Source organism: Microtus pennsylvanicus, chromosome 4 (genome assembly GCF_037038515.1).
Source record: "Microtus pennsylvanicus isolate mMicPen1 chromosome 4, mMicPen1.hap1, whole genome shotgun sequence".
Taxonomy (NCBI): Eukaryota; Metazoa; Chordata; class Mammalia; order Rodentia; family Cricetidae; genus Microtus; species Microtus pennsylvanicus.
Genome location: NC_134582.1, coordinates 126,424,840 through 126,448,352, shown reverse-complemented (window position 1 = coordinate 126,448,352; position 23,513 = coordinate 126,424,840). Strand labels below are relative to the sequence as shown.

The following is a 23,513-nucleotide window of genomic DNA, read 5'->3' as shown; positions in this document are numbered from 1 at the left end:
TTACTCAGCAAGTCCCAGTGGTTCTCCTGTTTCTATCCGCCACAGGATTAAGGCTACAGATGCTCATAGCCGCACCCAGATTTTAATGTGTGCACTTGAGATCCAAGTTCAGGTCATGAATGTATAGGAAGTACTCTTACTCACTAAGCCCTGTCCCTAGCACCTCCAGTGAAGTTTTATGCTCAACTTCTCTAGTATTTTAATGGCTTTATTTAATGGTGTTCCTGAAACACCCAATAATCCTGAGAAAACAGTGTTTCCTATTTAACAGGTAGTCAGACTGAGTGCCTGCTTGTAGATGGTGACTGCATTTTTGTTTCCCAGCCACCCAGACCCGAATAATCACATAGAAATTATATTAATTACAACATTGTATGGCCAATGGCTTAGACATATTCCTAACTAGCTCTTACATCTTAAATTAACCTATTTCTATTCATTTGTATTGCCATGAGGCTATGGCTTACTGGTAATGTTCTGGTATTTTTCTTTTTCAGTGACTATATGGCATCTCCTTGACTCTGCCTACTCTGTCTCTCTGTCTCTCTGACTCTCTCTCTGTCTCTGTCTCTGTCTCTCTCTCTCTCTCTCTCTCTGTGTGTGTGTGTGTGTGTGTGTGTGTGTGTGTGTGTGTGTGTTCTGATTTCCTGCCTGGCTTTACTCTGCTAAGCTTGTGGTTGAAACAGCTTTATTCATCAACCAATAAAAGCAACACATATACAGAAGAACATCCTACATCACTTGTTCTTGCTCTGACTTCCTCCCTTCTCTGACCACTGAGCCTACAGAAACAATTAATTAAACCCCTACATGGATATAGTGTGAAACTGTAAAATTCTTAATGACAGGGATGTCTTATTCAATTATAAAATTAATAAATATTTATGCAGCGACTCTCACAATTAGGACACTGTTTAAGGAATTGAGGACAAATCAATAAGAAAAACCAAAATAAAATACTCTTACAGAGATTATATCCTAGTGGATAAAAATAAGCAAAAGCAAAATTTAGAAGTATCCTTTCAGGAGAAAAAGCAAGTTGGGGAGAAAAAACATTGAGTATGGTTTTGCAAATGAATAAGGTAGTCAGGCAAGGCCTCGTCTAGAATTCTAATGTTGTCCCTGTCTCTTTTTAATGAATATTTTTTGAATGAAGAGATCTAACAGGGCAAGAAGTCTGAAAGGTTGTAAACATTAAATCTCATATGATTTGTACCATGATAAAAAAACATGCTATCCCATGTAGTATTGTTCTGCCAAGTCTTAAGAGCCAATGCACTAATTCAAATGAGCTTTTGTAGCATACCCAGTTTTCTCTCAAGGCCTGCTGAGTTTACCTGTCATGTATGTTCCATGTCCTAACCCTGGCCATCATCTTGTCTTTGTACCATACACAAATTACTCAGTGGTCTTTCCCACTCTGCACTACAGGCCTGGGAGTTTGCTGAAGTTTGTTATAACCTGGAGTCAGACTTTACCAACCTTTCTGTTAGACAGTGATTACCCATCCATTTATTATTCATTTCATCATGTATCACAGCAAAATTCATGTTCAAGTTGGTCTCTCTTCAGCCTGCATTTGGCCTATCTTTCTTGGTCATTTATGACCAGACATGATGTGCTATCCAATGCAAATAAAATGCAACTGCAGCTGAAAAAAGCAGCTAGTAATATGTAAGTTTATTATTTCTTTTACATTCGGATTTGGTAGATTGTCATGCAATAAAACCATTTATGAAAAAGAAAATCCAAATGACAACTTACTTGGCTAGTTTAAATCCCTAAATTGAATTATAAGATGAAATCAATACTAAATAGAACAGACTGATTTAGAAATTTGTAATCCTTCTTTCAAGAAGAAATTACTCCCCCCCAACATTTTTTTTTTCAAGACAGGGTTTCTTTGTATTGTCCTGGCGGTCCTAAACTCACTTTGTAGTCAGACTAGCCTGGAACTCAGAGATCCACTTGCCTCTGCTCCTTGAATGCTCAGATTAAAGGCATGTGACACTACTACCCAGCAAGAAATTACCTTTAATATCTGAAATCACCAGGAAAAATGCCAAAATGTCTTAAATCAGAAATAAACTTTGGCATTTAATTACTTATTCTTAAAAGATGGAGTTAACTTCCTAAAGAAACATAATTAAAATAAGACTATGCATTAAATTATAACGACTCTTATACTAAGAGGTTGAATATCATTATATGAAATTTCCCCATAGATAAATTTTGAGATATTTCTTCATTTTTGACACTACATTTAGCACAACATACGGATGATCACACAGCATATATATATGTCTTATATATCTATCTTTCCTAAACACACCCAGATAGATGGAGTCTTTCAGAATAAATTAATTTTAAATCAATTCATTATGGACCTACTCTACTTCTAGACTCTGCTTTGAGGCAGTAACCAAATCAATGTTAAGTCATGAACTTAAGAGAGTTCATGTTCCTCAACATTAAGGGAAAAATTAGTATAACTATGGTTGTTACCTCCACTCTAAATAATTCATACATCAGCACAAGCTGGCAGTTCAGGACTGATCAACATTGAATAGTGGCACAATGATATATGAATATTTTTGGATTGAAGTAAGATCATGGTTAATTTTATATTCAATATACATAATGATGAGATGATTCCAGCAAAAATTAGTATCATTATTACTAACATCATAGCTGAAGATTCTGTCACAAACTTGCCTTACAGGCTGAGTTAGGTATCACTGTGACAGGAGAGAGTTAATTCCAAGCACCCAAAGTGCACACTCTGTCTCTAGCTGTAGCTATTGAAGGAACTATAAACAAATGTAACTAGGCTTCGCTTGCTGTCAATCTTGGTGGATGCCTTTATTATCATACTTGTTTCAATTGCAATTTAGGTTTCCATGGAGACACAACAGTCAGCTCCAGAAAATTATAAGATAAATGTCAGGCAGCGATAACAGTGTTAATGAAGCTTCAGCGACAAGCAGCTCTGTGCTTCAAATAATAAGCCTATTTTCTATTAGCATATGTGGAACCTGTCAAAAACCTGAAAAGTATTAAAAATTAAATATCTATCTATATTTAAAAGAGGAGAGAGATCACTCCAGAAATAGCTTACATCTCTATGGTTGGTAAATTAGACATTTGTCTTGGCTCTTAGGGTTGCTTCAGCTGGCATCCAGAAATGCAAAAATGCCTTTTTTATCAACCAATTGTGGCATAATTTTTCAAATACATGGTTAGGGAGTAAGTTTTATTTTAGGAGTTGAGACCTCTACTAATTCTGGTCATGAAATGTGGAGAGCTTTAAAGAAATCACCACCACAACTCATGGTACCTGAACTAATTTAACCTACCTATTTCTCTCTGTTCTGTGATACTAAATAGATAACCAATTGGATCACCAGTATCCAGATTGTCCTTGAATATTCTACAGCCAAAGATGGGCCACTGAAATGTTAGTGGATCAGAAATAACAACTGTAGCTCTTTAGAAATTCGATGCATTCTGAAGATGCAGTCTCAAACGGAGGTTAAAACTACACCGCCAAACAAGGGAAGATTCTATTAATAAAACTGAAGGGAAAAGAAATTTCATTTTGGGGGAACAGATATAAATATTACTTAGGAATGAAGCACATTTTTATCTTATGTTCAAAAATGTCCTTTCAGTATCATTAGTTAGAAACAATCGTCAAGTTAAAGTGGTTAAGTTATAGGTGATATTTCTGCAAAACCAGAAGACAGACGTAAGATAGATAGATCTGTTCATCTGAGTTTCTCGCACAGTTAACGTTATCTTTGCCAACTCCTACACTGTTATTTAACTGAATTATTATTACTATAAAAAGGAAAATTTCCCCCTTACTCATGTAACAAGTGTTTACTAAGAGCGTAATGTATGTTAGTCACTGGGTTTGGATCACAGTGACAACACCCTATCTGCAAATGTCTCATTGTTTAGTAGCTTATACAATCTAACGCCCAGTGTTCTAAATACGATGTTTTTTTCTTTCCATTCAAAGTTTGGTTTATTTTGAAATTATTATATGAGTAAGTATTTCTGGGACAAGCCTACAATTCTACTTTAGGAGCAGCAGGCTGTGTAAAAACACTTCCATGACTCACTATCACTCTGGGCTACTATTAGTTAACAACACTCTTCCTGAAGAAAGTTAATAGAAATCAACCCTAAAGACTAGGATATAAGTGGGCTAGGGTGCTAGGGTGGGAACTTTCAGCACCACTTGGGGAGAAGGTGCAAGTCCTTGCTCCCCACAAGTATGTCTTCTCTGTAAAAGTTCTTTTGTAACTCCACATGCTTCCTGTTGTTTGCATAGTGCTGCTTCCCATTCAGAGGTGTGATGCATGAGCAGACTGAGATTCAGCAGGAAACAGGAAAAAGATGGATGGCTTCACCTGGAGCTTCTAGTTACTTTTCTTTTTTTTAATGCTGTGCCACTTCGCCTTTATTTTTTCTTTTTCTTTTTTATTGAGAAAAGGAAAAAAAAAGTTTCCGCCTCCTCCCAGCCTCCCATTTCCCTCCCCCTCCTCCCACCCTTCTCCCCCTTCTCCCACTCCTCTCCCCCTCCCTCTCCAACAACCTGAAAGGCAACATGACATCTAGTTACTTTTCTTAGTCACACTTAAACTCTATTCTTTTCAGTTTGGTTCATCTCACCATAAGATTTGAAAACTCAGGGATGCTTTTAAAGGGTTGGTCTTTAAAACTGCCTGAGGAAGCTGGTGAGGTGGCTCAGAGGTTAAAAGCACCTGTTACTTTTACAAAAGACCTGGCTTTAGTTCCTAGTACCCATATGGTGGCTCACAGCCACCCATAACTCCACTTCCAAGGGATTCTATACTGTCTTCTGACCTCTGTGGGTACCAGCGGCGCATGTGATACAAAGACATATTTGAAAGTGAAAACATTCATACACACAAATTAAATAAGTCTAAAAGTATCTTTTCAAAGAAGCTATCTCAATTTCTTTCAGTATAAAAACCACAATAATCTTTTGAATATCTTGTAGGCAAGTTGACTATGCAGAACAATAAGCTTTATACTGTGGCTTACATGCCACTGTGTATGTAATACTGGTATATATGCTGATCATAAACTCAAAGACTTTGGAGCTCAAAATTCTACCAACTCACTCAACCATGAGATGGCCTCTCCTCAAAGCAAAATTACATAGAAACCAAAAGCCTGTACCATGTTCCCCCACCCACTTCCAAGATGATTTTTCTGCTATCCTACTCATGAAAAGACACAGAAAGAAAAATAATTCAAAAAGCACACACAAAGCCCAGGAGACTAGCCCTATGACTGCTGCAAAGGTTCAAATTGGTGCTCTGAAAGTAGGGAATACACAGGAAAGATTGTGAAACTTAAATTTAACAACTTTGATGATGGGATGTAGAACTTCCATCTGTAATTAATGTCTACTACTATTCTACTAAATACTGGAAGAGGAAACATCTGCAGCTGTTGAATGGACAAAGATTATCAACAGCTTGCCTTTCTCACGAGTGTAATCACACAACTTCATTCTTCCAGAAAACTTCTGTTTGTAAATATTGTATGTTTCATCCATTGTCTTTTTATGAGAAAACACTGGGAAATACTCAAGAAGTCAAATACTGAAACTAAAAAGTTACCTGCAATCATTATTTCTGGTATTTCTAAATTATTGAAAAATTACTTTGATTTTTAATAAGACCACAGTATTAAAATAGTTCTTCTGTGTTAAAATAACAGCTGTAAACTGGGGAAACCAAAATTGCAATCATAATTTTCCTGAATTGACAGTATTTGCTAAATAGCTTTCTTGAAGCGAAAGAAATTATACACGTGGGAAATAAATAGGATATTATATTTTGAGTGTAGCACTTGTTTCAAAAACAAGTTCAAAAGTGAAAGCTGAAAATACAGGTTTTTCTCTCTCTGAGATGTGCTTTCTTACTCCTGTTTATCACATGGACTTTTGGCTATATCTGCCTACTTGAAAGCAAGAGGCCAGTGCTGGCCACTGCTGGAACAGCAGCCCCTTCCATGTGCTGGTGTCCGTTTGATTTTATGTTTGCATGCTTTTTTTTTTAAATAAACAATTTAAGGAGGGTAATCAATTCAAATAAATGAAAAGGAGATTTCCTGATCAATAGGGTCATTCAAATGCTTCTATGAAAGAAGCTTTTCTAGAACGTGGAATACTAATAAATATTCCTTTAGGATTTGGAATGCTAGGTTAGAGTTTAACAAGACCTCCTTTATGAGGCTTGTGCATCACGAAGTTAGTAACTATGCCAAGGCTACATGTATGATACCTATTATCCCACCTTCAGTTACTGAAAATCAAAACTTCTTTTTCCTCAATGGAATGACTGATTGAGAACAAAACTACTTTGAAAGATGTATGGCTCATATTACTGCAAACAAAAGTTATACAGAAACATTATTATTGTTGAAGCTTGAACACTTATCAAGGACAGAAATATTAAAAACAATCCAAATGGGCACAAAATGATCTCAATTCCCTCCATAAAGTCATATGGTATAAATATCAGAAATCCTATACCTCTAAGGGAAATTTGGCTGTGTAAACTTTGGTATCCACAGTATACAGAATAAACTTAAGAGTACAAAGGCCGTAAGAATTTTAGAGATCAGGTGATGAGCATACAGCTAAATGAGTGCGCATTCAAGAACAAATAGTATTAGGGAGGAATAAACGATGATGAGATGGCTTCCTAATTATGTACCCTTAACTTTATACACACACACTGAGATAGATCAACTTGTTTTTGAGACTTCCACACAGAAATTTCATTTATAACCCAAAGAATGACAAACTCCAAGAGTAGTTTAGCAATGGTTCACCTTAACACAGAGTTCAGAATAAAGAGGAGTCAAAGAAAGTGAGAGTAGTGGTTTAGGAGGTCCTTATGTCTTTGTGTTGCTTTAATTGGCTAATAAAGAAACTGCCTTGTCCTGATAGGGCAGAACTTAGGTAGGTAGAGAAGACAGAACTGAATTCTGGGAGGAAGAAAGCAGAGTCAGAGAGACGCTCTGGACCCATCGCCGGAGATAAACATGTTGAGACTTTGCTGGTAGGTCACAAGCTCATGGTGATATACAGATTAATAGAAACGGGTTAAATTAATATGTAAGAGCTAGCCAAAAAGAAGTTAGAGCTAATGGGCCAAGCAGTGATTTAATTAATACAATTTCTATGTGGTTATTTCGGGGCTAAGCTAGCTAGGTGACTGGGATGAACAAATGGGCCCTCCTGTTACAGAGTAGAACATAAGCAAAGTTAGAAATAATAGAAACAGATAGTACTAAGGCCATGCTCAAAAGTGCAAAGCCTCTCCTGAGGCCAATTTCTTGACCACTACACTTCTGGAAACAGCACCTGCTTTAGCCATGAAATGGGGTTTAGAATGGGCTTTAGATGGGCTTGGGTTTCGGATATTCTTCCCAGGTAAAATAAAACCTAAAAAGTGTGGATTTAGCTGTGTAGGAAAATAAAAATCTCATCAGCTAATGGAGATGGGGGAATACATGTAACATACATATATCAACATATTTTGTTTTGGATGCAGGGACTTGCCACAATTAAAAGGTTACAATTTCACTGTTAAAGCATACAATGGGGTTTGCTGAGGCAATTTTTAGGTCACTAACTAGCCCTTACTGACAGACTACCAGGGTTGTTTGTAGTTTTGCTTGCTTTTATGTCACTAATCTATATTAATAATAACCAGGTTGGTTGGGTCAAAGTAAATATTGCTCTTTTCTTTTTTAAAAAATTAACAAAACATTGAAAGATGTGGTAGAGAATATAGTGTAATAATTAAGGAGATACTTATGAATGAAACCATATATTATTAAAATTACTCTAAATGTGTTCTTAATTCAAATAAAGGTGAAGGTGGTCATTTTAACAAAACAAAGTATCTCAAGAATGAGGAAGGACAGGATGCTGTAAGCATCCAGCAGAGTATCATACTGCCCTAGACTTTTATTAAAATTCATGTATGGCTCTAATGCTGCATAGGTCTCAGCTTCAATTATTTACAACTCCACATTTCTATTGGTTAAATATAGGAGAAAGCAGCACACTGGGAAAAATGCACTTCTAATGTTTACACTTGGTCTAATATTTTTAGACCAGTCAGCAAAAGCAGCTTCTTATGCTCTGTACTATGTAAATGAAGTCACAGACTATATTTCTTGTAAAATATGAATGATGGACAATGCAACACAAAACAGAGGTCCTATTACTAATAATCTCAATTTGAGTGCAGCTGGAGTCCCTAGCATTTATTATATCAGTTTTACTGTAAAGATATAATACATGCATTTAGGAAGCATTAATCATTAATCATTCCTGATTAAGCCCAATCCTCATTATACAGGTGACAGATCTTGCTGCTGGACATTCACAAATAAACCAGCACAGGTTTGTGGTAGCTCTGCTTGTACTAAGCTGTAGTATTTCTTTAGTGCAAAATATATTTTAACTTTACATAAATTCCTATGACCTCACTGACACCTTCAGGTTCATCTTCACTCAGATATGTGACTCTCTCCAAGACAGAGAAACCTCTATGCTTGTGCTACCCCCCTGCTTTTAGTGGAAGAAAGCAGTTAGGCCCTGTGCAGGAGCCCCAGCAAAGATCTGCTTGGAATTTTTACAGGCTTATAGAGAGGTATTCACAAAAAGGGATATTCAAGTGACACAGTATTACAAAATCTCCACTCTATGAGATAGAGATAACAGTCAGAACAATTTCCTTCTAATAAAAGGCAAACAGTTATTATGCTCCTGTAACTCCTATTCCACATTCAAGACAAGAGAAATTCATTTGTTTCACATTTATTTCCTTGTGCTTATGAAACATTGAACCCAATCATTTTAACAGGGTTGGCCCACTTAACAAAGACATCCTGGTTGATATTCATAGAAGTCACACTCAAAAGGGCTTATGAGGACAAACTTTGCACAAGCATTTTAGTTTTTAATGACTATAGAAGCTCTTGGGAATCATTACATTAAAAGAACCAAAAATGAAGAGAAACAGAATTGGTTTTTAATTACTTCTACCTTTGAATAAAAAAAAAATCCTAATGAGAGTTTTTTTTAAACACTTAGAAACTACAATATCATCTCCCTGTTTTGTCCAGTTTCGGGGTTTTGTTGACACCAATACTGCTGATAATGTTTTACAATGAGCTTAAGGCTAGCCAGAGCAGTCACCTGACCCAATTATCTTTCATGAAAGTAAACATTTAAAAATCCCAATAAAACCAACTATTGGTCTAACTTGAGACCCATGAGAGGCAGCCCATGCTTGTCACTGCCTGGATGGCCAGGAATTAGAGACTGAACAGCCCAGAGACCTAGGATAAAACCAAACATTACTGATAAGAAAAAACAAAAGTCCATGAAATGATTACTAATGCTATTCTGTTATATTCATATAGTGGTGCCTAGCTCAATCTTCATTACAAAAGGTTTCATTCAGCTACTGATGGGAGCAGATGCAGGGATGATGGGACCTATAGCCAAACATCAGGTGAAGTTCAGGGAACCTCAAAGAAGAGGCAGAGGAAGGATTGTAGGAGCCAGAGAAGTCAAGGACACCAGGAGAACACAGCTTACAGAATCAACTAAGCAGAGCTCCTAGAGGCTCACAGAGACTGAAGTGACAATCATGGAGCCTGCATGAGTCTATGGTACATTCTCTACATATATGTTGCAGTTGCTCAGATTGGGGTTTTTGTTGACTACTAACATGAGAGTGTGGGGGTATCTCTGACTCTTTTGTCTACTCTTGGGACTCCTTTCCTCCTACTAGGTTGCCTCATCCAGTCTTGACATGAGGGTTTGTCCCTAGTATTTTTGTAATTTTTATGCCAAATTCAGTAGATTATTTCTGGGATGCTTGTTCTTTTTTAGAGAAAATGAAGGAAGATTGGATCTGGGGAGTATAATGAGGCTTGGAAGAGAGAATGGAGGAAAACTGTGGTCTGAATGTATTATATGAGAGAATAATAAAAGAAAAAGAAATCCAAAGTAATAATGTCCTCCTTCTTCTCACTTCTATTATTAGTCCATATATCTTTTGAAAATATTCACTTATTATATTTTATGTGTACAACAAGTGTAATTTCCTGCATGTGTTTGTGTACCACATACATGCAGTACCCACAGAGGGCAGAGGAGGGTGTAGGGTCTCTTGGAACTAGAGTTATAAATTGTTTGTGCCATCATGTGCATACAGACTCAAAGCTATGTCCTTTGAAAGACCAGCTGTTCTCTTTACTGTTGAGCCATCTCTCCCCCTCCCCCCATCTCACTATGAGAAAGATATCAGATAGACTAATAGGATATAGATAGGATATAGTGATCTTTTTTCATTCAAGAACTGATCTAATCTAAGGTACCTGACAACTGTTATTAACATACTACATAACCTCACTATCATTTTGAATAGCTACATTTACCAAAACAGCACAATCCTCTTCTGAATATGGATGCCTGATGAACTGCTTTATTTTTTTTTACCTAAGGGTATCAGAGAGCTCTGAAAAGATAATACTTTATGGATAAGCACATTTAGGGATATGGCTATGAATTGTAAATTAAAAATGAGGCATCCAATAACATGGAAAGTGAAGCGGCCTTTGGTCTTCGAGGAAAAGAATCCTGGAAAGACTTCTTAGACCATAAGAAAGAGTCCATTCTTTAAGAAAGTAAACAGCAATAATCCACAGATAGAGCATGAGACCATTTGCTTATCAGGGAACCATATAATAAATCAAAGTGATCCAATGAAATTCTTCTCCAATTCACTTTCTGTAGAATTTAATTCAGTCAGCTAAAGAAGAGCCAGAAGATATAAATATGAAGAAGAATAAAAAAAGATCACTATATCTATCTATATCACACAAGGATGAGGGGAAAGGAGGAAGAAATAAAGTTTGTAAATTGAGATTATAACAAAAATCTTTTATTTATTATGCAAGGTTTGAATATTCAGATATGGAACACAGGTATGCTAATTATTTTTGGCATGACAAATTTTAAAGTTATGTTTTTAAAAATAGCCTTAGAGACAGCTGTGGTAGCACACGCCTATAATCCTACATATAAAAAGTGGGGGTCAAGAGGACCAGAATTCAAGGTCAGTCTTTTGGTAACAAGGTGAATCTGAAGTCAGTATGGTCCACAAGAGACTTTGTCTAAAACAAACAAAAAACAAAACAAACAACACCAAAAAAAATCAAGAACAAGAGACTTATTGCTGTTATGTCCTACACATATTGCCTATAGGAAAAAAGAAAAATCAATCATAAACCAACTAGGAAACTTCCTTTCCACTGTCTAGCTTTAATAGTGCCGGATGGCTGCTGGGGAGAAAAGGTAGTCTTACCAAGTTTTGGAATCAACAAGCTACAATACTGACCTACTAGGCAAGCTGTATCCACTGATGTGATAGTGGCATTATTGCTATGGATAGCTACCTGCTTTCTTATGGAATTAGAAGTTTGATCCGTACAAAGGATTTTCAAGGCTTGGTCAAAGGCCCAGTGACTATGACTGAGGATGTGACAGACACTACGGGAGAACCTGCTATTGTTGTTTTGCTAAATGGTTATATTGTCAAATTGCCTTAAATTTATTTTATACCCATAGACCTGGGTTGCCTTCAACCTTTGTCAGTGATGTTTCTTTGTGAAGTGAGCTCCATCAATGCTGAGATGCACATCTAATCAATGTGGTAAGAAGGAGAGACTGGGGCTAAGCTCTAAATGGTTCATTTTTCCTTAATTACACCATATCCCTAGGTTCAAGGTGCATTGTTGAGATGAAGATGGAAGGAAAGAATGTAAGAACTTGGTGATGGGAAGGACTGTTGTGAAGTACAGACTTCGGAACTGGATGTGGCTATTGAACTCATGAACTCATACCAACTGTTATCCTCATGAGACCCATGTAGCTAACATTCTGGCATAGCTGGGGACATTCTCTCTAGGCCCCATCTCTTGCTGAGAGCTGTTGACAGTTGGTATCTGTTGGGAGAAGGAGAATCATTCTTTGTTTTTTGAATGTGTGGCTACTGCTGATAGATTCCCCATGCTCCAGTGGATGGCCCTACACCTATAACATATGGGCAGCACCACAGGATCAAATACCTTATTTAAACACATTTTTTAAAAAGGAAATTAAATTAGGAGGGGCCATGCTGAGGGGAGTTAAGGGAGAATTGGATGAGGGAAATAGGGACTGGATACAATTGTGTTTTATTTTACACATGTATAAACTTATCAAGAAAAAAATTAATATTAAAAATCAAGAACAACACAAAATAATAAAATAAAAATTTAAATTAAAAAAAATTAAAAATATTTTGGTAAAAAGCTTGACTAGACTTTAGATTTCTTCTTTTGGAGGGGACTTCATGGTTTTATGTACAGAATGTTCCTAGTAATGTAAAATTATTTAAAATAATTCAATAATTATGAGTTCCTATAATATTATAAGATATTTTGAGAAAGTATGATGTATTTGAGGGGTTTTGATACTAGTCAGACACAAGTTTAAATCAGAGCTATGCAGCACCATTGGCTCTATAAGTCAGGGTGGAAGACTCAGCCACGGGATGAACACATGGGACTTCTCTGTGTTACTGTGAGGATTAAACAAGGAGTGTTACATGTTCAATAGCACTGGGGAAAGTTTAGAGCTAAATTCTTTCTAATTTTAAGTAAGGAAAAATCAGGAAAATATTTTTTAAAGTATATATAAATAATTCTGCTCCTCATACAAAGCAAACAAGTAGAATGCAAGATGAATACATTTAAAAATAGAATCCATATAGCTTAGCATGATCCCTGCATCCAAAATGCTAAATAAATATGTTGATCACGATATTACAGAAATTTGAAAAATAAATAGTTTTTTGTCTACTATGGAGACCCTGCTGCATTTTCTATGGCCTATTTGGTTTCCTTGTGGTTGTTCCACATTCAGGTTGAACAGAGTTCACTGTTTACATGTTCTCTATGCAGTCACCCACAGCTCACTTCCGCCCTCTATTTCCTGCTTTGGGCACTCCCATCCTCCTCTGTGGCTGGTTTGAGAATATAGATTTCCCAGAGCAACTCTATCCTTTAATATCAGAACTCTACCAATTGGCTCTATGCAGACAATTTTATTTGATTCTCATATTACATGTAATCACTCACCAGGCAACTGTGTTTTCAAACCTAAGAATCCTACACACAACCTGCTATTATTTGCTTGGTCAGCACAAAACATATTTCACAGATGCTCACGAATCTTGATGTTCTTGCAAACCCATCTGAAGCACAGCCAGCTCTTTCAATGATACATAAAAGTATCTCTGCCACACAGATGCCCGAGTCTCATTTATGGAGCAATTACAAAACTTGAGCAGCAGTGTTTCACATTTGCTCAGTTATGTATTTTTAGCTCAGGCTTTTTCCTTTCATGGATTATGGTAAATATAACATTTACTTCCGGAATGTGTGACTTGCAGGGATCATAAAGGAAAGTGCATAACAAGCAGATTACCTTTGGCTATAGCATTATAAGGAGGCAGACAGTTATACTAAATGGCTGAATTTAGTCATATTAAAATTCTATTAAGTTGTCTTGCCTGTAACATAGAAATAGGTATGCTTTCAATTTCCAACCTCCAGTCGGAGCTTCACTGGGGGTACTTTTTTAAAAAAATAAATAAATAAAAGTGGTTTATGTTTAAGTTAGTTTCTACAATTATTTGTATTAGTTTACTGTTCTGTCCTCTCTGCTAATGTAGTAGTTTGAATACAGCAAATAGTTGTATTAGAAACGTATGGGGTCTTTTTGGGGTACCAGCCCCTCAGGTCCCTACAGAGTCCAGCTTTCTTTCTTTCTTTCTTTCTTTCTTTCTTTCTTTCTTTCTTTCTTTCTTTCTTTCTTTCTTTCTTTCTTCCTTGCCTGCCTTCTCTTTATTTTCTTTCTTCTTTCCTTTCTTTCTTTTCTTCCTTTCTCCTAGTGTATTCTAATTCTTCTGTCCTACCCGTCTATAATTTCTTAGCTACAATTCTCTATCTCAATTTTAACTCCAATTCCAATTTTTCTGCTACATTCTTTTTCTTCTTCTTCATTTCCCTAAATCTGCTAATTTATGGGATGCTTTTACTCCAACTTCTGCTCCAGCTTCTGTTTCCACATCTGTCCACTCTCTTTGTTCTTAACAAGCTATAAACACGCACAAAATATTACAGGTATAGGTAACCAGGCAGCCTACAAAAACAGAAAAGGGAAGCCCTTGGTCCATTAGCACTTTTGCCAAATGTTAGCAAGCTTCAATGTTAGCAAGCTCTGAAAAGTTGGATGCTTATCAGAGGTGCCAGGAAAGGTTTGTCTTCCTCTGAGCTATGGGTAGATGGTTAATTATGTTTCCTGAGAGCAAGACACAAGCAGTAAATCTCCTGAGCTAAAATCATCAGTAAACTGAGGTGAAGGTGAGGTGAGGAGTTAGGAATCTTTGAATGCAAGGCTAGTTTTAGGTTATCGCTTTCCTTATATATAAGTGAGGTAAAATCAGGACATATTTTTTTTTTATGTGAGCAGCTATGAAACGACAGCCTTGAGAATGCAGTAATTCTGTGTCCTTGGATATCTGGGAATGCCTTAAATGGAATGCTTATGTCTGGACCCAAAATGCTGACCAAATGCCTGTCAATAAAGATAATTGCAGGAAGGCAGATCTCTGTGTTTACATAGGACAGAGAGGCAAAGACCTGGTAGTGCAAAGCAGGTTTCTTCACTGTGTAACTGACTTCATACATAGCTCAATTAGTGTTGAACTGAGGGAGATAAATCCCAAATTTGTAACTAAAGAGGAATAGCTACAATGAGAAATCTCTTTTTAAAAGAACTTCTTTTAAATTTATTTTATTTTCTAATAAAGAAATTATTTTTTTATTTTATATAGCAATCCCAGTTCTCACTCCCCTCTCCTCCTCCCATTCCCTCTACCTATTTTCCTCACCCCCCTTCTACTCCTCAAAGAGGCTAAGGCACATCGCTTTAGGGAAGGTTCAAGGCCCTCCCTATTATATCTAGGCTAAGCAAGGTATCCATCCAAAGAGAATAGGTTCCCAAAAAGCCAGAACAAGAAATAGGGATAAATCCTGGTCTCACAGCCAGTGGCCCCACAGTCTGCCCGTGCCCATATAACTGTCACCCACATTCAGAGGTCTAGTTTGGACCTATGCTGGTTCCTTCTCTGTCTGGCTAGAGTCGGTGAGTTCCCATTAGCTCAGGTAAACTGTTTCAGTGGGTGTCCCTATCATGGTCTTGACCTCTTTGCTCATACTCTCACTCATCCCACTCTTCAACTGGACTTTGGGAGCTCAGCCCAGTGCTCTGTACAATGAGAAATCTTACAGCAAGAAACAGTCACTTTCTTCACAAGGTAACAATGCAACATTCCTTGCATCCTGGCTTAATTCTCTAAAACAGAGTCCCTTACTCTGATGGGTTGACCTTCTGAAATGAGGCTGATTTAATTACTGAATGATTCTATGGCTTGTTGCAGAAGCTGCATACTGTTCATCTATGGAAGCAGAGTATTTTACCTGTAGCACTGTATTTTGTTCAAAGAAAATGACATTTCATATGACATTATAGTCTGTGGCTAAATTTGCTACTACATCAAACTCTAATTGGTATATTTTTCTAACTGCCCAATCACAATAATCATTATGAACATAAAAAACATTATTTATTGTCTCATAAATTTGCTTCTTTTCTGACATCACTACAATTAAGTCAGATACTGATTTGTAAATGTACCACTGCAAATATCATTCAGATGTAATTGCTGTGAAATTTTATTCCAACATTACAAAATGTAACATTTTACTAATAATGTCCATATGAGCCACAGTACAAGTTTAGGGAGTGACTCTGAACATGTAACAAAACATTGAAGAGATCTGATAGAATGAGGTCATTGCTACATGGTAGTGCTATTTATATATTTAAAGAACTTGCTCTTCTAAGTCCAAGTATTTTAGTTAATAGTTTCACAATTTTTGAGAAATAAGACATTTATCACTCAAAATTTTTATTTAAAATTTAGGCATAGGCGTTAAAGTAAAATATGCTTTGAGATTACAATAAATTAAAAATATGTTTGGAGACTGCCTAGGTTAAGGCTTAATATGGCATTAGAAAAGCTAGCTCATGGACAAAGAATAGCACTTGTGATAAGAATCTGGAAATGTAATCAACAGCATGTAATTTTGTAGGGCATACTAGATTGTGCAGGACCCCGATTTTATGTATATGGGAATGCCCAACTAATTCATATGGGAAGAAAAGAAACATTACAAATGAAGATATCCCAAATGCCACTGAAGGTAGGAGACAGAAATGGTAAGAATCTTCTAGTTAAGGGTAAGCCTAACCAAAATGTAAACTAAAGTGAAAGAAGTGCAAAAATTGCATATTCAATGACAGAGTCTCTGGATCAGAAAAGTAATAATGTGTTTTGTTCTGTTTGTTTGTTTTGCTTCTGTGAAGCTGGATCTCGTTATGCAGCCCAAACTAACCTTTAACTTGCAATCCTCCATCCTCTCCCACCTAGCTTTGGGACCTCGGGCATGAAGCACCATGCTTGCCATTGTAAAATGTTTTTCTATAAGTCTAACATTTCAATGGCTTTCAGATTTTCAGCCCATCAGAACCATTTAAAGAAGAACAAAGCACTTCATTAAGCAAATGCACAAAAAATGACAGAGACAACATAGGGGTGGGAGATAAGAGTAAGAACTCAAGACACATGAAGGATGTGAGGGAGAAACAGAACAGCAGTGAGTTTGCCCACCAGAAGAATAGCACATCTATCAGAACATTTTTCTACCTGGCTTTACATCTATGTTATCTTGCCCATTTATTCCAAATGCTACTCTAGTGTTTTTTTTCTAATTGTTCTAATTGTATTTCTCACAGCTACCACTCTATTTAGAAAACTCCATACACTTTAAACTTGACAATAAGATCTTTACTATTAGACAGATTCCACTGATGAGTACAAATCTTTCTTAAACTCTCCTACCAAGAAGAACAAATGTACTAAGGCTCACATTCTGTTGCCTGCCTGCATATATTTCTTCCTTTACAGAACTACTCTCGAACTGGAATCATACTCCATTAAGAAGTTATCATTTAAGACAGACTGATCAGTTCTCCAAATTTACCACAGAATGTATGTCTCTAAAAGTGTATGAGGAGTAGTCACATTTTATGCAATGTCACATATTTTTATGATACACATCACACAATGATCTTGTTTTTAACAAATAGAATAGTAGTACAGTGTATTGGTAAGATGATATTCCTATGAGTCCATGAAGACTATTTGAAATTATATTTATGAATTGTGTCACAGGCTTTCATTTAGAAAATGTTAGTTGCTCTCTGAGAGACCAGTATTTTAAGGATCAAAAGAGGTACTACACACAAAAAATATATTGGATGTTATTAAAACACTATATACTATGTTTTTGTTTTTTTCCAAAATATACTCTAAATGTCTGGAGGGCAGGAATCAGGTCTAACAGTTCTTTGAATTCTCAGCTTTATTCATCAAGACACATCCTAGGCAACAGGAACTAAATAAATATGCAAGGATGAATTATTCTGTACTTCAAAGTCTGTGGCAAAGGACCTAAGGAACTATAGCCTGCTGCTTAGTATTCTTCCCCACTTCAGACTTGTCCATACTAATTCATTTTCCACTTGGCTTCTAGAGGATATTTCAAGAATGTAAATATGCTTGTGTTTCTCCCTAAAATCTTTGTTTTCCCCTTTAGTTTTTTTTAAGACAGGATTTCTGTGTGTAATAAGCCTAGATGTCCTGGAGCAAGGTCTTGTAGACCAGGATGACTTTGAACGCACAGAAATCTGCCTGACTCTGCCTCCAAAGTTCTGGGATTAAAAGCATGCACCACCACCGCCCACCTTCACTAAAATCTTTTAAAACTCCTTCAGATATTCTTCAAACACTTGAGAATGATCATGACACTCTAGGAGCAGGCTGGAGTCTAATTCTATATAACATCACTACTGTCACCTATGCTACTCAAATTATCTTTCCCAGCCTACCATATTAGCCTGCCATTTGTTTCAGAATATACCCAATTTATTAATACAAAGTCCTCCAGCATGAGAATTCCCATCACCTGCATTTATCTGGCAAAATTTTATTTGTTAATGAAACATTTCTTAGGAAGCTCGAAGTAACAAAGCTTTATGCATATGACTTAGACAAAGGTCCCTTTTAAAGAAGCAATGTTTTCATTCTCAGAGCCTTCCCAGATTTCAATGTAGTGAAAAATATTCATAGAATTATTACTTACTCTGTGAAGGAATGCAAACATCTATATATCTATATTTGTATCTATATATCTATTTACATAAACACACACATATGAAAGAGAGACAGAGACGGGTGGAGTGAGGAAGGAAAGGAGAAAGAGACAGAAAGTGATGGATACAGGAGGAAGAGAGGGGAGCAGGAAGACGATGAAAGGACAATAAGGATGAGATAAAGAAAGAAAGAAGAAGATTGATTCACTGTGTATCCCTGGTTGGGATTCACCATATAGACTAGGCTAGTCTTGAACTCACAAGTCTGCTTGCCTCTGCTCCTAAGTGCCGGGCTTAAAGCCTATGCTACCTACCATCCCCAGCAGCAATTCTATTTTTTAATGGAAGGACATTATTTCAAATTTTTTAGATTCACTAAATTTATTTTCAATGTTATAAAACCTTTCTTACAAAAGAGCATTCAACTCTGCACTTGTTGTTCCAAACAAGTCATGTGGACTATTACTTCTTTCCCCCTTGCCCCAATGATACAGTGACCACAAAGCAAAGTGTTCACAATAATTACATGGGGGATTTTTAAAAAACCATCAACAATGAACAAAAAATAAAATTCACTTACTCTGGTACGGTTTTAAAATTTCAATATTAGTTTCTGAATGTCGATCTCCTAATCCTGTTTGTAAGAATGCCAAAAATGTCCGTTTGTTCTTTCTTGCAGGTTTCACTTCTACATAAAAAAATATCATATTGCTGGGTGGTGGTGGTGCACGCCTTTAATCCCAGCACTCAGGAGGCAGAGGCAGGCGGATCTCTGTTAGTTCGAGGACAGCCTGGTCTACAAGAGATAGTTCTAGGACAGGCTCAAAAGTTATAGAGAAAACCTGTCTCCAAAACAAAAAAACAAACAAACAAAACAAAAAGAAAAGAAAACATCATATCATCTGCATGAAACTTTGTCCCTAAAGTAACCAAAATATTCTTTTTTTTTTTTTGGATTTTTTTTGAGACAGGGTTTCTCTGTAGCTTTTTGGTTCCTGTCCTGGAACTAGCTCTTGTAGACCAGGCTGGCCTCGAACTCAGAGAGATCTGCCTGCCTCTGCCTCCCAAGTGCTGGGATTAAAGGCGTGCGCCACCACCACCGTGCCCAAAATATTTTTGAGAAGACCTTAATATAGCTACTTCTTGCAAATAATATTCTTGGTATTAATGCAAGTTTTTCCTAGTCATTTCAAATATTCTATAAAAGTAGATCCAGGATTGAAAATAATCCTGAATTAGAACTCTTTAAAAATAATTCTTTCCAAACAATTTAAAAGTATATTTTGCACATATATGTTCAAAAAACAAAGTTCTTATCACTTAAAAATTTAGTTTTGGAACTCAAATGATATGATACCTATGTATCATATATAAACTGACTCATAGAAGCTAACTATTAAACTCTGGTATTGTTTTGCAACTATAACCTCTCACATTGATATAAATTTCACATCTATTCATTCCATTTTCATTAAAAATAATAATTTAAGAAATACTACTTCTATAGTTATTATTAATACATGTTAGTTAATAAATTCTCAATACAATGGTAATTTATTTTCATGACTCAGGTCATTGAGCCTATATCTTTAGTTAGTAAGTATATTGTATTTTCCAAGGAAAATAGAAAAAATAACATATAATCACTATAATTATATTGTAAAAAACAGTAATTACATATTAGCTCCCATCAGTTTAGTTTTATATCATTCCAAGCACAAGTTCATGATAAGTACTGACTTTCGCTTAGACTTGATAATTTATGATGCTTTTCAGTCACAGCAACCAAGCGTCCATCTTAAATCACTGTACACTTTTAGGAGGGAGAACACTATTCTGTTTAACTTACTCAGAAGATGGGCTTCTAATGGACATTTGCCATTTGCTATTCATTTCATATCTTAGCTTATTCAAGGAAAACAGATTGAAAACAAACTAAACAAAGGCAGCTAATTAAAGATATCTATCCAATTATTATTCTCTAATTTACTCTTCTCTGTGATGTGTGTGAACACATATATGCCAAATCAGGTATGTGTGGACCACAGGAACTCTGTGGAACTGGTTCTCTCCTTCCACCTGATAAAATTATCTCAGTATTCAGAAATTTTCTTTGTTTGCAAAGTCTTAACTAACATGGTGTCAAGTCAAGAAGAAATGTCATTTTTTTATGAGAGTTCAATGGCTCTTTAGCAAACCACAGGAAACATAATGCACAAGCTATACACTTGATCTGAACTGCTGACCTCCACTATTTAGTGCCACGTATGAAAAAGAGCAATGTCAGGGAAGTGAGAAATTGCTAAAAAGAGGCGTGCAGGTTAATAAAGAGGTTGAATGTAAATTATTTTAAAAGAAGTAGTGACTAAAACATCAAAGTACTATTGGAGGAATCTTGGGCAGTGTTTTTTTTTTACATAACTTGAATAAAATTGAGAATAAAATATTTCCCTAACATGCCACAATAGGTTGGTGCAGATGCTTTCTCAAAATGAAAGGTGCAGAAAGTTGAAACTGAACATTCATCTTTTCCATGTGGTGTCCTTCAACTTTGCAAAGCACTGGTTAATTAACATACCTTTTCACAAGAGGAACCTGTAAGGATTCTGTGAAGTTTTACAATCCATTATTTAATGATCATGTGAGGACCTAAAATTTCTTTTTTCTTTTTTTTTAATATTTATTTATTATGCAGACAATATTCTGTCTGTGTGTATGTCTGCAGGCCGGAAGAGGGCACAAGACCTCATTACAGATGGTTGTGAGCCACCATGTGGTTGCTGGGAATTGAATTCAGAACCTTTGGAAGAGCAGGCAATGCTCTTAACCACTGAGCCATCTTTCCAGCCCAAGGAACTAAAATTTCAAACACCATTGACACTAGGTACTATATAACTGTGCTATTCTATTAAGTCGGAGGCCATAGCTGATTAAACTATTTAAAAAGAAACTAATACATTTATATGACAAACATATATCCCCACTAAGGTCCCTCACCTTTTCTACCTAGCCGCAATTTTGTATGAGTCGAGGCATAGGAAGGAAAGGTTTCCATTTGTAGCCTTTGATTCTTAGCTCTCCCCTTGTCATAGGACACTGCAAACAGCTGAACACTTAAGAACAGCAATCATGCTGGACGGTGATGGTGCACACCTGTAATCCCAGTACTCAGGAGGCAAAGGCAGGAAGATCTCTTGAGTTTGAGGCCAGAAATGGTCTCAGAGTGAGTTGCAGGAAAGCTAGGGCCGTTACACAGAGAAAACCTGTCTCGAAAAACAAAAAATACAATTCCCCACAAAAAAAAGCAGTATTCATTTATTTCATCACCTAGTAGACACTCAATGGAGGTCCTTAACACAGCAAACATTTAAGTAGTAGAAAAAAAAATACAGCATATCTTGAGAGAATACAACAGTGTTGTCTGACCAAACCCAAACTCCAAAGCATACACAAAGCTCTGCTTGGAGTCATCTAAAATTCTTAATGGATGGTATTTCTGAGGGAATACATGATCATTTCCTCCACATCACTCTTGTATTCAGAGCTCTCTAAAGCAGTTTCGTCCCACTTTGCTCAGAAGAGGAAGAGCTGCAGGATCAAAATGCAGTGACTTGAAACTTAGAGGAAGTGCAAGAACAAATGCTCTGGCTTATAGTAATCTAATTCTTTAAAAAGACTGTTATGACCGCTTTACTGTTGCACATGCCTGCGGTATGGGGTTGGAACAAGAGAGAGGACAACAATGGTACTCATTTCTCTTTAAAAGAGTAATGATAACTATGCAAAGTAATATATGTACTTATGCTAATCATTTTATAGTCTGTGAAATGAATGAAAGCGTGTGTGTGTGTGTATAATTGCAATCCAAGACACAAAGAATGTATTTGTGATAAAAGGCAGCTGTGAAAAGACCACACACATGATTGCACAAATAATGAGTTATCCTGTTTTTGTCTTAACATTGGCTGAAAAAAAGGAGGGGCTTCTTTTTAGAAACATTTTGTGTATGTGTGTGTGTGGGGGGGGTGCATCTGCAAAGGCCAGAAGAGAGCAGCAGATCCCCTTGAACAGTAGTTATAGGTGGCTGTGAGATACCTGATGTCCTGGGAAACAAACCGAGGACCTGGGAAGAGGCAGATTATGCTAAACATTTAAGCCACTTCTCCTGCCCTGAAAGGATTTAATTCTTTTTTCTTTTTTGTTTTGTTTTGAGACAGAGTTTCTCTGTAGCTTTGGTGCCTGTCCTAGAACTAGTTCTTGCAGACCAGGCTGGCCTCGAACTCACAGTGATCTGCCTGTCTCTGCCTCCCGAGTGCTGGGATTAAAGACATGTGCCACCATCGCCTGGCTGGATTTTAAAATTTTAAGTATATCTGTCTTCTAGGGATTATGTGAGGAAGCCTCTGTTTTACTAGACTTCCAGTGAAGAAAAACTAGATCAATGAATACTGAATCATGCAAAGGCTACAGGTATGCAAGCAGGAGACAGAACCAGCTGGTTAAGTCCCCTGGCCTTTGGAGACCTGACTTTTTCTACAAAGCAACATTGAGGATACTCGCTGGACTGAAGCAGTAATGATATAAAAATGTCAGATGAAACTCTATAAACACCATTTCCTGCGCTGGCTAATCTTGACTGCCAACTTGAGTAGATGAGAGATACTCAAGATTAGTAAAGCGTGCCTCTAAATATGTCAGTGGAAGCATTCCAGAGAACAGTGTTATCAGGATAGCTCTGACCTAGTCCACTGCAGGATTCAAAATTTCAACAGACTATTTAGAAAGGGGTGAAGCTGGGAAAGGAGAATCTTAGTTGGCAGAAGTGGGATGCTGGTAGCATATCTCTGAAGTGTATGCTGTGGCCATGGCCCCTTCCTATTACTTTCCCACAATGTGTGGCATTGATTAGTTTAAGTGGCTTTGTGCAACATGTTTAGTCTCACTTAAGGCTCGGGTTGACCATGAATTTAAACTTTTGAAGCCATGTATTAAAATAATCTTTCCTTTTAAAAAGATGATCTCAGATATATTTATCACAGCAATGGGAATATAA

The 23,513-nt window shown here is 36.6% G+C and overlaps 1 protein-coding gene across 43 annotated transcripts in view; it reads right to left on the bottom strand.

Annotated features, from left to right (window-relative positions):
* Celf2 (CUGBP Elav-like family member 2) overlaps positions 1–23,513 on the bottom strand; it is an 829,031-nt gene that overhangs the window by 187,771 nt on the left and 617,747 nt on the right. The window lies entirely within an intron of this gene.